Below are 14,403 nucleotides of genomic sequence, written 5' to 3'. Positions count from 1 at the left end.
GACTGCCCTCAGGACTTACTAACTTCAAGAGCTGGCAGATCAGCCCAGCCACCGGACGGGGTGGTCAGGGCAGTCCCTGTGTCTTGAGTGGGGGAGGTGTGACAGGGAGGAAAGGGTTAATACCTGATTTTCCATGCATTACTGTTGTTGCCCTGTCCCCGCCATTTTTATTCCCCATGTGCAGGCCATTCCCTGTCTGCGAGGGTAAAAGACAAGATGCATTGCTTGCCATACCCTCTAACCAACACATGATAGAAGATCTTAAATGTAAGGCAGGAGGTATTTTTTTGTAAGTCTAAGCAGGAATTACTTGGACATCCAGCTGTGATATGGGTGAATGAGCTTCAGTATTTTTATGACCAAGCCCGAAATTGTTGTAATTATTTTTATGATGGAGCCTCAAAAGGCTCCCACAGATTTAGAGTCCCCCTGTCTAAAAGAGTGTCAATTATGACAATACCCAGAGGCCCATAATGTATACAATACTGGCATACTGATGCAGAGCAGATGTCAGGCTAGTGACACCTCTAAGTCAGAGACCAGACACAGTGGCCCCAAGAAATGGGTGTACCCCAGGTATGCTAAGTGGCATGGGCGTCAACCTGACCCATGCGCCCTGCCCACCGGACAGCCCTTTTGACCGGTCTTATGAACTGTGGGTCACTTGGCTATTCGTGGTTTTTTTTGTTCCTACGAGGGGATTGGATCCACATGTTAAAGATAGCTTTGGCCAGTCTATAACTGTGGCTTCCCAGGTATTTCCCAGTGTGATTCCTGAATATTAATCCATGATGTAAAGATGCAAGACTTTGTTCAAGTACAGTAGCAACCAGTCCAGGAGTGAAAGGGTTAACAACCACATGACCACAGGACTTTTAAAACCAAGGCTGCATTTCTTGCACTGGCAAGCAAAGGACAATTTCTTTCGTTCCAAGGACAATTTATTTCGTTTCCTGATCCCAGTGAGTGTGGTTTTAAGTGTATTCTGCAGATGTCGTGTGTTTGTCTATTTTTTTTTTTTTTTTTAACATTTTTATTAGGAAACAGGCAAATTTACAGGCATATATCACATCTCAATATCCTAATACACTCTGATTTTCAAATTTTCCATGTTGAAGGGGGGTAGGGGGTGTACCGCCAAGAGTGGCGCAACCTCTGGGTCACCGGGTGACCGGGGGAGCGAGAGGTCTGAAAAAGAGAGGGGGGGGAATAGAGGGGAAGGGGGGGGGGGTGGGTATAGAGATGGGGGGGGGTGAAGGGTGAGCCTCCCCCACCCCGCCGACCCTAGCGTCCTTCAGGCTGAGGTTTGAATGGTCATAATTTCTTCTATCAGATTCTCTTGGGTGTCAGTGAATCTCCCAGGGTTCCCAAATTTTGTAGTGACTTGCAGTCTTGCGTTTGAGAAACGCCGTCAGACGTTCCATGAGCATTACATCGTCTATTCTTCTCTTAACCGCCTGAATGGAGGGGGGAGAGATCTTTTTCCAGGAGAATGCCACAGCACACCTAGCCGCGGTAAGGATGGAGGAGATTAATTTTCCTACCGGGCGGTCAATTTCCTCTATTGGCCTGCCCAGGAGGAAGGTCAGTGGATCTGGGTCTAATGTGAGGCTAGTTACCTCTCGGATTAAAGTTTGAATAGAAAGCCAAAATGTTTGGATTTTTGGGCATGACCACCAAATGTGGGCCATGTCTCCTCTCTGTCCACAGCCTCTCCAACATAGGTCTGAGACCAGGGGGTAGATTTGCTTTAATCTAACTGGGGTAAGATACCAGTGGAACATGATTTTGTAGATATTCTCTTTTGTCGTGGTACAGATGGAAGTTCCTGAAGCAGCGTCCCATATATCCTCCCAGTCTTCTCTATCTATATCTATACTCAGTTCTGCCTCCCACTTGGACATGTAGCCATGAGTGGAGGGGCCTGCTGATCTCTCCATACCAGCGTATATGTTAGAGATCAATGCTTTTTGATGTGTACAAGTTCGGCAGAGCCTCTCAAAGTTGGTGAGGGGAGGATGCTCAAATTTTGGGGACAATTTTTGGAGATAATGTCTAATTTGGAGATACTTAAATGGACTCAATTCTGGGGCCTCGTGTTTTGTTCGTAATTCTTGGAAGTTCAGCAGCCTTCCATCGCTCAATAGGTCGGCGACCACCCTAACCCCCTTCAGATGGAAGTAGTCGAATTGTTTTGGTTCACATCCTGGGGGGAAATGGGGATTGTTGTGGATCGGAATAAGCAGCGAGCCCGTGTGTTTGTCTATTAAGGAAATAAATCACAATTTATTTTGCAACTTGTTCTGTTCAATCAAGTACCCAGAAATATAAATGTGTTGATAAAAGTTGATTCATCGTGACAGCAGCCAGTATCATGGGCAGCCAGGAAGAGGTTTTGGCGCGCTCAGGGCAGATGGTTAGTCAGTGCTGGGACACAGGTAAGGGAAGGTGCATGTGCAGGGCATCAGTGGCCCCTGCACTAGGCCAACGACCCCTTATAGGCCCCAGCTAGGCCCCGACTCACCTACTAGTATTGTGGCAACTACAAGGACTGGCCCCTTAGGTAGGGACATGCCCCTTTAGCTGGTTATCAGAAAGAGACACAGCTATATCACTGCAGAGCCTGTGAAGAGTGGTCTTGGCTCAGATCATTTAGCAAGATACCAAAACTGTCTTTAAGTGGACACTCCAGCGGGATACCACCCACGCAGAGGAGGACCCCCGACAGAAGCAGAAGCATCGCTGGATCGGCGGATCCTGCAAAGCTACCCATCAGTGCACCCGGCAGATACCTATATCTTTAAGTGCACCAACAAAGTACACACACCATAGTGGCAGCGCTGACCACATACAAGGGTGGGGTTGTTATTCTTGTGGACATCAGGATGGTTGGGTGCCCGAGGGCCCCTTAGGTACGGTGGACACGGTGTGGGTTACAGTGATGGGATAAGGCCCTGCGCGGCGAAGGGGTAGCAGTAGCCAGTAGTATTATTATCCGCTTAGCACTGCTTATTTATATGTTCTTTAGTAAAGGTTATTATTATCATATATTGTGTGTGGATATATTACGTTGGGATCCCTCCCAGGTGGAGGCGCTGTACCAAGTTGTATTGTTGTATCACCCAGGGCTCCCCGTTGCGGAGGTTTGGGATCTCTGTGAGCCAACAGGTAAAGCCAGCACCCGTAGACTCTTTCCCCTAGGGGGAAAGAGGGCTACATATACATACAGGTACAAAGATACAAAATGTACCATTTTTCATAGACCACGTGGTAAATTGTATAGCATTATTGTGATAATCTAATGAAAATATGTTTATATGTTTTATAAAACAATTAGAATGTAATAATTATTATTTACAAAAATAATAACATAGATTCAAAATGATTTTAAAATGTAAATACATGTGTATATTATTTAGGGTTGCCAGATGTTAGTGTGTGTCTATATATATATATATATATATATATATATATATATATATATATATATTTATATATATACAGTGTTCGACAAACCTATAAATTTGCTCGCCCCGGGCGAGTGGATTTACCCCCCAGGCGAGTAAATATTGGCCCAAGCAGCACACGTTTGGTACTAGGTGGCGAGTAGATTTTTTTGTGTGGCGAGTAGATTTTTTGGTGATTTGTCAACCACTATATATATATATATATATATATATATATATATACATATATACATATATATATATATATATATATATATATATATATATATATATATATATATATACATACAGTGGTTGACAAATCACCAAAAAATCTACTCGCCACACAAAAAAATCTACTCGCCAACTAGTACCAAACGTGTGCTGCTTGGGCCAATATTTATCGCCCGGGGGATATATATATATATATATATATATATATATATATATATATATATATACAGAATTGTCCCTTATTTCAATTAATTGGTCCCATTGTCCCTGAAAGGTCTGTTGGGACGCATAATTGTCCTGTATTTCAGTCAGCTGGCAGCATCGGGGGGAGGAGCTGCGGCCAGGGTGGCGCTGAGCGGGCGGACGCGCTCACGCTGTCTGCGATGGAACACATTGCTGCAATGTGTGTGGCCAGAGTGAGCGAGCACCTGCACATGCGCGGCGCTTACCTGCTTGCAGAAGCAAGCAAATTTGAATCTGCCGCTCGCTACTGCGTCACATGAGTGGTTCGCCAAATGAGGGCGAACCAGCTCCGTGACGTCATGGCTGCGCCACCCGATACGCCTGCCCGCGCGCGCGCCTAGCCGGCCACAAATCTCCCGGCCGAGCAGGGAGCGTGACGTCACCGCGCATGAGTGCCATTGAACTTGCTCCCTGCCTGGCCACAGCCTTAGGCCTCGCTCAAACAAGCTGCGATGCGACATTCGCATGCTTACGTGCGCGCGCACTTCCGTCGCAATTTCTGGTTGTTCGGTGGGAGTTTTTAAACTGAAAACTCCACCGGCGGCAAAGTGCAGCTCTGTCGCTGCGACATTTTGCCGAAACATCCAAAATTGATATGTTATGCTACTGTCGCGCGACGTGAGCTGGTTCAGCCAATAAAGGTGAACCAGCTCCGTGACATGTGCGTTACGCACCCCGCCACGCCCCCAAAAGCCACGACCAAACTCCTGTAGTTTGACCAGAGATCGCTGGGATGCAGTAGCGAGCGGCGGAGGCGCAAACACAAGCACGCTGAAGGAGCGGTCTGTCTGAGCAGCCCATAGGCCTCGTGCAGGGTGGAAACAGGCGCGCTGGCACTTCAGCGCTTGCGCCCTGGGCAATTCCTAGCCGGCTAGGTGCATACGCGTTTGGGGGCGCGGCCACGTCACGGAGCTGGTTCGCCCTCATTGGGCGAACCGCTCACGTGACGCACATGCGAGCAGCAAGATCAATTTTGCTTGCTCGGCAAGCAGCTGAGCGCCGAGCAGGCGCACCCGCCCACTCACACAGGCCACGTGCATTGTCGCAACGTGTCCAGCGTGAGCGTGCGGGCCCGCTCAGCGCCACCCTGGACAAGGTCTTAGATAGCAACGGTGTGGCGACACAAGGCGAGGGATGGGCCATTGCAGCAGCAGCAGAGGGCAGTGATGGAGCCCGGCGGTATATTAAGTCAATTACAACTTCCAGTGTCTGCTGGGATGGGCTCCGCCCATGCCCTCTGTTGCCTCCGCTGCCATGGTCATCCTCAGCAGTTTTGGCTTCTCCTCCCATCGTGGTCGGACATTTGTCCCTGAATTGTCTGCTGCCAGGTAAGTGCAGCCCAGCGATAGGGGATCTGTGAGGAGGAGGCCTGGGGCTTTGTGAAGTAGAAGGGGAGCTGTGAGGAGGAGGCCTGGGGCTTTGTGAAGTAGAAGGGGAGCTGTGAGGAGAAGGGGAGCTGTGAGGAGAAGGGGAGCTGTGAGGAGGCGAAGGGGACGAGGAGGAGGAGGAGGAGGAGGAGGAGGAGGAGGAGGAGGAGGAGGAGGAGGAGGAGGAGGAGGAGGAGGAGGAGAGCTTTGAGGATGTGAGTTGCAGGAGGAGAAGTAAAGCTTTGAGGAGGAGAAAGGGAGTTGTGAGTAGGAGGAGGGAATCTGTGAATAGGAGGAGGGGGGCTGTGCGGAGAAATAGGGAGGCGAGGAGGAGGGGGGCTGTAATGAGGAAAGGGCTGTGAGGAGGAGGTGGAGGTGGAGGTGGAGGTGGAAGGGGGGGGTGTGGGTGGATTTGTTCACCAAACGCAGTTCAAGCCAAAAAGTAAATTACCTTTCACACTATTTTCACGGCTTTGATGAATTTAAGACATTTTAAACCCGAGATAAATCTCTTTGCACTCTATTTTAGAAAGATTTGTAGGTTCCTTATTTATTTTGCACGTTTATTTACTTACGATTTACCACAGGATGATCCAATAGGCAAGTTCAGCTTGTCCTTCCCTGTTGCTTAGCAACCAGGACGCCGTGAGAGAGGGGAGTGTGCAGCCTATCAGGAAGCACAAGTCTCGGAACGAGAATGCCTCTTGCATAAGGAAAGTGTCGCGTGCAAGCATCCAATGACGAGGAGATTCAGCTAACATAAGGGGAGAGGCACCGAAGAAAATAAGATGAAAGAACGGAAACGATTTTTTTTAAGGAGTAAAAAAAAATTGCAAAACAATAGAGAAGACATTCAAAAGAGAGAGAATCAGAGAGGAACTGAATATACAAATATCAGAGACATAAAAAAATAAGCAAATAATTTAGAAATTAGGACATCATAAAAATTCTATTTACATGAGTGCTGTAGTGTTTGTTCTCTTAACCAGTAGTGCTATTCCAGTTTTTAACAACAGATTCTCTCAATGCAACTTTTGGTGCCACATGTTGCATGGTGCGCTGCCGGAATTGTTAAGTGGAGCACATATTGTATACAGTAGATACACAGCCTGATTATACATTGAATTGTGTTAGTTATCACCTAATAGATAATCAGCATATTTACAGAGTGCAGCGTTTTGGATATAACCATACTATTAATTCTCACAGACATCTCTCTCCTCTCTCTCCCCTCTCTCCCCTCTCTCCCCTCTCTCCCCTCTCTCCCCTCTCTCCCCTCTCTCTCCCTCTCTCCCCCTCTCCCCCTCTCCCCCTCTCCCCCTCTCCCCCTCTCCCCCTCTCCCCCTCTCTCCCTCTCTCTCTCTCTCTCTCTCTCCCTCTTATATATATATATACAGTGTTCGACAAACCTATACATTTACATGCCCCGGGCGAGTGGATTTAACATCGTGGCGCCCTCCTATTGACCCAAGCAGTACACGTGTGGTACTAGGTGGCGAGTAGATTTTTTGGTGATTTGTCGACCACTGTATATATATATATGTGGCACTGTGTGCTCATTTGCATGTCATTTCCCAGAATCCCTTGCTGCAGTGGAAGTGCTGTGTGCTGGGTGATAATGGGGAAAGGCGGGGTTGCAGACCTGCCTAAGACATGCAGATGAGCATACAGTTGTATTTACATTTATATTTATATTTATATATATATACACAGTGGTTGACAAATCACCAAAAAATCTACTCGCCACACTAAAAAATCTACTCGCCACCTAGTACCAAACGTGTGCTGCTTGGGCCAATATTACTCGCCCGGGGGGTTAAATCCACTCGCCCGGGGCGAGCAAATGTATAGGTTTGTCGAACACTGTATATATATATATATATATATATATATATATATATATATATATATATATATATATATATATATATATATATATATATATATATAAAATACTGAGTTAAGTTATGGTGAGTAAACAAAGTGACAAAAACCCTCCACAGCAAAGCAAATATGCAAATGTTAATACAACTGTATGCTCATCTGCATGTCTTAGGCAGGTCTGCAACCCCGCCTTTCCCCATTATCACCCAGCACACAGCACTTCCACTGCAGCAAGGGATTCTGGGAAATGACATGCAAATGAGCACACAGTGCCACTTTTTGCTTCAAAAACCATTTTTAACATGGTTCCCTATAGGCTTAAGCTTGCTGCATGGTCACAGCTATATATATATATATATAAAAAGAATTGCAGGCTCCATAGCATGTAACTGTATAAAATAAACGTGCGTTTAATAGGACAAGCAGCCCCAAGGAATTGCACTTACAGGATATTAAAACAAACACAAATTGGAGAGAAATCTCTGTTGGGAGTCATCCACGGGGGTGGGGGAGTCCGGAACAAACAGGGTGCACCTGATCAGTTGATAGCCATATACAGCTCCTGCCACGAGCTGGCACCGATCCGCTGCGTCTCACAGTGCCTCTATGTCCTCTACTCCTGCTTCAGTTAGGTAGCGGCAATGAAATAATCAGCTGGCTGAATTGCTGAGATGCCAGAGAACTCCTCGTGCACGCACCCACACGTCATAACGTCACCGTCCCTATGCGTTTCGTCACGCCTCGTGACTTCGTCAGGGGTGTTCGATTGGTCCACAACAGCCAATTAAATAGGCTGAGGTCCAAGTAATGTTATTCTCACAATAGAATCTGCTGATACTGATTCAACAGATTTCGTAAATTACATACTTCATGTGTGCTTGATAAATACAATAATAACATATAAACAATACTAAATTGTTAGATTGTCCACACCATACATAAAGAATACCTTAATAAACACTTCAAAAATTGTCCTAGATAGCAGTTAACACTAAATAATAATACTACAGACATTAAACATGAACAAATTGTGAAACCAATCCTAAAGTAATTTGATAAAGAACCAATAACATAATCATTAATTGAAAACTTTACAATTAACTGTTTAATGATGACTCCAATGTGTGTTTGTTTTAATATCCTGTAAGTGCAATTCCTTGGGGCTGCTTGTTCTGTTAAATGCACGTTTATTTTATACAGTTACATGCTATGGAGCCTGCGCTTCTTTTTGTTTTTTGTTCTTAGGTTGAATAGTGGTTAGCTATACCACTTCTTCTGAAGCTGCCAAGTGCTCCTAGGATCTGTTCATTGTAACTATTACAATACCTCTCTGGATCTTTGTCACAATGGACCAGTACTTATTAACACTTTTACATTTTTGGGATTCTTGATTGAACACAACAAGGCGGGCAAAATAAATTTTCATTTGTTTCCTTAATAGACAAACACATGACAACCTCAGAATACACTTAATAATCACTTGCTGGGATGGGGAAACAAAATAAACTGTCCATTGCATGAAAGCTGAAGAAATAAAGTCTCTGGCTTAAAGTTCTTTTGGCTAGGTCTCAAGTTGCCAACCTAATATTTCTGCCAAATGAAAGAAGTTTGTTCTCGTTCGTTGGAATTCGTTCGGAAGTGTCCAGGGCTAATGTATTTCTGAAATAGGGGTAAATCCTTAGTTACGATGTTGTTAACCCCTTGTGTTCTGGAACCACTGCCGCTGTACTTGAACGGAATCTTGAGCAAAGCTTGGATAAGTCATGAATCACAACGGGGATCGCTCAGCAGACATGTTAATAGGGTTTGCCGTCCTATCTCTCACATGCATGCCTAATCCCCTCCATGGGAACATTCAACCCACCAATCCCCGATTTGCCCTGAGTTTCAGAATGGGCAAAAAGAGCTTTCCGGTTTGCAAAGTGCATGTGTCACCCTGACACCTAGGCAGTTTACCATACCGGGTGTCCACCCCTCACTTGGCGACACTCAGTCTGAGGTTTGGTCCCAAAGTGTGAATTGCCCATGCTGAGTACCGGGATCGGGCACTCAGCAACATCCCGGCCATTTTCACACTTTGGATCTCTGAGGCTTTTCAAACCTGGACTTCGCTAGACTCAGAATCTCCCACATAGCAGACGCTCATTGAAGTACAGGGAGGAAAATACCCTCAGCTCATTCACCCTTAGCATATTTGCATGCTAAAGGATTTTTCCCGGGCTTGCAGAAAAAAACTTTCCTGCCTGTGCATTTAAAACCAACAGTAAAATACATTTTATTAATAAAGTATGTTCTGCTTGTGTCAATAGAATAAACTTTATATGTGGGTGTATGGTTTCTTTATTCTGAGCTGCACTTCAAAAATTAGAGTGCTACCTCCCTCCATTCGCAAGTTAGTGTACTTAATTGAAAGCTCTCTATTGTGGTTTCTGTGGTTTACCTAGTTCCCACGTCAATAGACTTTCTCCATTTCAAGTTAGACGCTAACAAAATAAAGAACAGGACAAGTCCCATGTATGTGCTTCAAAGAAAAAATGCAATGCAGGTCACGTGGATATAATATATAGTTAAAGGAACAAGGTACAGTCCATGAGTCCGAAAGTGGGAGTGATGGCCAAGCTGGGTACTGATGAAGATAAATGGCAGGTCACCAATGAGATGCTAACAAGGCAAGAGATACATTTTGACAGAAAACCACTTGAGTCTAAACCGCAAACCACTTATTCAATTGACCTTGCGGTTGTGAGGTCTAGGGCTCTTCCCCACGCATCTTCAATCAGCGCTTGGTTCAGCGCTCACAGCGCCATCTTGTGTCTGAAACGCTAATTGACACAGTTTGTATTCATTCTTACTACCACAGTCAGGGAATAGGCTGCAACATGGGGACAAGAAGGATGGTGTAGGGGAAAACAGAGCAGTGTGTGCACATACAGTTAACCCCTTCACTCCCAATGCAATGTAGGGTTAATAAGCCCGGTATAATGCCTTTATTAATGGCCTGATTAACTCTGTCATCACCACAATCTTCAGCAAGTGGAACATTTTGGACTTAACCTTTTGGATTTAAGATTTTTCTTCACTTGTCACTTTATGGTTATTTATAATTAATTATAGTACAGTTCTATATATATTTTTTTCACCTATTTATTTTCAATATTAATCATTCAATCAGTGTAATTCACTTTATTTCTACCTTAGCGCTACATCTTTGTGTGTGTGAATATATATATATATATATATATATATATATATATATATATATATATATATATATATATATATATATAAATATACAAATATAGCTGTATGCTCATCTGCATGTCTTAGGCAGGTCTGCAACCCCGCCTTTCCCCATTATCACCCAGCATACAGCACTTCCACTGCAGCAAGGGATTCTGGGAAATGACATGCAAATGAGCACACAGTGTCACTTTTTGCCTCAATAACCATTTTTAACATGGTTCCCTATAGGCTTAAGCTTGCTGCATGGTCACAGCTTTGAGCACAGCCAGGGTTAAGGTGCACCTTAACCCTGGCTGTGCTCAAAGCTGTGACCATGCAGCAAGCTTAAGCCTATAGGGAACCATGTTAAAAATGGTTATTGAGGCAAAAAGTGACACTGTGTGCTCATTTGCATGTCATTTCCCAGAATCCCTTGCTGCAGTGGAAGTGCTGTATGCTGGGTGATAATGGGGAAAGGCGGGGTTGCAGACCTGCCTAAGACATGCAGATGAGCATACAGCTATATTTGCATATTTGCTTTCCTGTGGAGGGTTTTTGTCACTTTTTTTACTCACCATAACTTAACTCAGTATTATATAAATATATATATATATATATATATATATATATATATATATATATATATATATATATATATATATATATATATATATATATATATATATATATATATATATATATATATATATATATATATATATATATATATATATATATATATATATATAACATAACATAGAGAACAATAGGCACTCCGTCTGGAAAATCAATAGGATGGGTGCAAATCCTGTATGGTATAAATAGGCAATACGATACTAGGCTATGACACCATGAAGGCGGAGATTATGGCACGGCTAGGGGTCTCCCTCGCGGGTTCAGGCCCAACGGTTCCATTCCTAGCATTATGATTTAGAGAAGACACCCCACTCTCAACTCTATAACCTTATACACTCTACAAGGAAGTGGTTCCAGCCTGAAGTATGTTTCATCGCTGCAGTTGTCGAAAGAGTCGTTATAGACTGGTTCCTGAGGTGTCTCCCCCGCACCATCCAGAAGTGGGTGAGCCAGAGTGACCCCAAAGACGCCAAAAAGTTGGTCGCTTTAGTCAAATGTTACTTGACTGCCGAAGAGATGTCCAAGAGTTCAAGTCCAGATGAGTGCTTCGGTTCTCGCTTCCTGCGCTCCAGGAGGTCCAATAAGACTGTTCAACCGAATAGGAATCCCCAAGGACTCATTGACTTGCGTAAAAGAGTAGGAAGTCCCACAGCACCTAGGAGGGACTCTGGTCTCGTTGTTCCCAGTAGACTGGAGACAAAATACCGACCCAGTTTTGGAAGGTATATAGAGTGCTACAGATGCCATGAACTTGGACATGTGGCCGCAGTTTGCCCTCAGAACGCGGAACCAATAGAATGTAACTTTTCTGTGGGGCATGGTTCGCGCTGGGTTTCTACGGTTCAGCACAGTTCTTGCAGTTCAGAAGAGGACGATGAGGACTCCTATATGGCCACGCGGAAAGGACAACCTCCGTGTGCAACAGAAGCTGCAGGGAAAGTTTACCCCATGGCATCAGAAAAGACCAGAGGTGGACTACAACACAGAGTGCTTGGCGCAATCGTCACAGGAGTGACTACTAGCCTTGGTATGACAAAGGCTACTGATACCGCCATAAGCAGAAATCCAAGTGAGTCAGACCAAAAGAGTGTTGACTGGAAATGCTTCTATGAGGCGTCCCAACAAGACGTTCAACGCCTCATCGGCAAGCAAGAAGTTTCTCAGCGAGAGGTCTGCACGTTAAAAACAGAGCTGGGTAAAGTAAAGCAGCAAGTGCTACAGGAGCGACTGAGTACCCAGTGGGCCCCCGCCGAGCAGCATGATGAGCTGAAGGCCACCCTGAGCCTTACCCAAGCATCACTTGATGCAGAATACGAAAAAACTAAAAATGTCCAAACCTTGGAATCTGAAAAACTGAAGTTGGATAAAAGGCTTCTAGAGCTAAAGCGGATAACTGAACACATGTCCCAGCAACTCACAGCTATAAAGGAGGACAACCTCAAGCTGGAGAAAGAGCTGGAGAAGCAGAGAGCCTGCTCCATCGTCAAAAATCAGTACTCTCAGGAGAAAGAGGCATGGAAAACCGAAGCAGCAGCAATCCTAGCGACAAAAACTACAGAGATCCAAAATCTGAAGGATACGCTGACACAAACCCAGAGCAAGCACCGGGAAGAGATGAAGGCCCTGAGAGGAAATGAATTGGAAGCTGCCTTGAGCCAGAAAAGAAGTATAGAAGGACAGCTTCAAGACCTGAGGAAGGACCTGGAGTTTGAGCGTGCTGGCCGCAAGAAGGCAGAGAAACAACAGCGTGACCTAGGCAAAAAGCTCGAAGCTCTGAAGACTGAGTGGGACACTACGCTGGACTCTATTACTGCTCAGCAGGAGGTCTAATGAAGAAAACCTTTAAGAAGAGGTGAATGTCAGACATGTCTGACAAAGAGGTTGGTGCACGGGATAGTGCACGGGCCGCTCACAGGACAATGTTTCGCTGGGGGAGGGATATGTGATGCTGTCACTGCCCTCTAAGGGCTAGAATGGGGCAGTTGTGGGACTTTACAGCTCTCATAGAGTTAATCATTCTGGAAAGGTCTGTTCAGCTGGGAGTTAATGCTCTTATTAGCCTAGCCTGTATAGTCAGGAAGTGATACAGAGATGCCCCCCCCCCCCCCCATGCTGCCAGACACACACTGTTGAGAGTTATACAGAGAGCGTGAGAGACGCTGCTGCTATACTGATCTGGGAAGGCACACACAGACAGCCCTGTGAGAGACTGAAATGGGACCTGCTGCAGGTACACTGGGTAAAGTGGGGAAAGAGTTTAGTTCTCCCACGATTAGTTAGGGACTAAGCAGTATCAGTCAGTACTCCTGGAAGGAGTTAGGTCTTTTGTTTCTGTTTTGTGTTATGAGTTAACCCTGTACCTGCTCTGTACCCTGTAAATAAACTACACGTAAAGGGAACACCCGCACAGCTTGAATAGTAAACCACGGGGAGGTGCTAACTAGGTAAGGACATGAATGTATGCAGGAGAAAAGGACACCTAGTTTATAAGCACTCTATCACAACTGAATGTATAGTTATTTAATTAAAATACTTTATTGATGAACAATGAATAAAAAATAGGGTGTTAAAAATAAAAATATATATATCAAACAGCACGTGACTGTGTCATTTGTAACGTAACTATGGGTAGTTAGGTTGATAGTACATAAGGAGATCCCTGATAGATATTCGGAATCTAATTAAAAAAATAATTCCTTTGTAGAACAAATTGTAGTAATTCCACCGTGAAACTGTTGTGGTTTTGATAATACTGGCTGCGTGTGCTAAGAAAGTGATTGACTGCCCGTATTCCCTGGTTATGCCTGATGCTTGAGTATAGTCCCTCCACATCAAGGGTAACCAAAATACAGTCATCTGCCACTGAAATCCCGTCTAGCTTTGTGAGGACATCTTTTGTGTCTTTAATAAATTGTATTGTATTGTATTGTATGTCTTTATTTATATAGCGCCATTAATGTACATAGCCCTTCACAGTAGTAATACATGCGATAATCGAATAAATAACAGATAATATAAATAACAGATCATGGGAATATGTGCTTTAGACATAAACGTAACATTAGGAAGAGGAGTCCCTGCCCATAGGAGCTTACACTCTAATTGGTAGGTAGGGAGAACGTACAGAGACAGTAGGAGGGAGTTCTGGTAAGTGCGTCTGCAGGGGGCCAAGCTTTATGTATCATGTGTTCAGAATATTCACAGTGCTATTCATATGCTTCTTTAAGCAAGTGTGTCTTAAAGTAGGTCTTAAAGGTGGATAGAGAGGGTGCTAGTCGGGTACTGAGGGGAAGGGCATTCCAGAGGTGTGGGGCAGTCAGTGAAAAAGGTTTAAGTTGGGAGAGGGCTTTAGATACAAAGGGGGTAGAAAG

The 14,403-nt window shown here is 44.6% G+C and overlaps 1 protein-coding gene across 3 annotated transcripts in view; it reads right to left on the bottom strand.

Annotated features, from left to right (window-relative positions):
* PKD2L2 (polycystin 2 like 2, transient receptor potential cation channel) overlaps nt 1-5,973 on the bottom strand; it is a 1,160,187-nt gene extending 1,154,214 nt beyond the window's left edge. For all 3 annotated transcript variants that reach the window (XM_075601557.1, XM_075601558.1, XM_075601559.1), the window contains exon 1: nt 5,866-5,973. The gene's annotated coding sequence lies outside the window, so the exon portion shown is untranslated. The remainder of the gene's footprint in view (nt 1-5,865) is intronic.
* Between the last annotated feature and the right edge of the window lie 8,430 nt (nt 5,974-14,403).

The sequence above is a fragment of the Ascaphus truei genome, chromosome 5, assembly GCF_040206685.1.
Source record: "Ascaphus truei isolate aAscTru1 chromosome 5, aAscTru1.hap1, whole genome shotgun sequence".
Classification (NCBI taxonomy): domain Eukaryota; kingdom Metazoa; phylum Chordata; class Amphibia; order Anura; family Ascaphidae; genus Ascaphus; species Ascaphus truei.
This window is presented reverse-complemented; position numbering and strand designations above follow the sequence as displayed.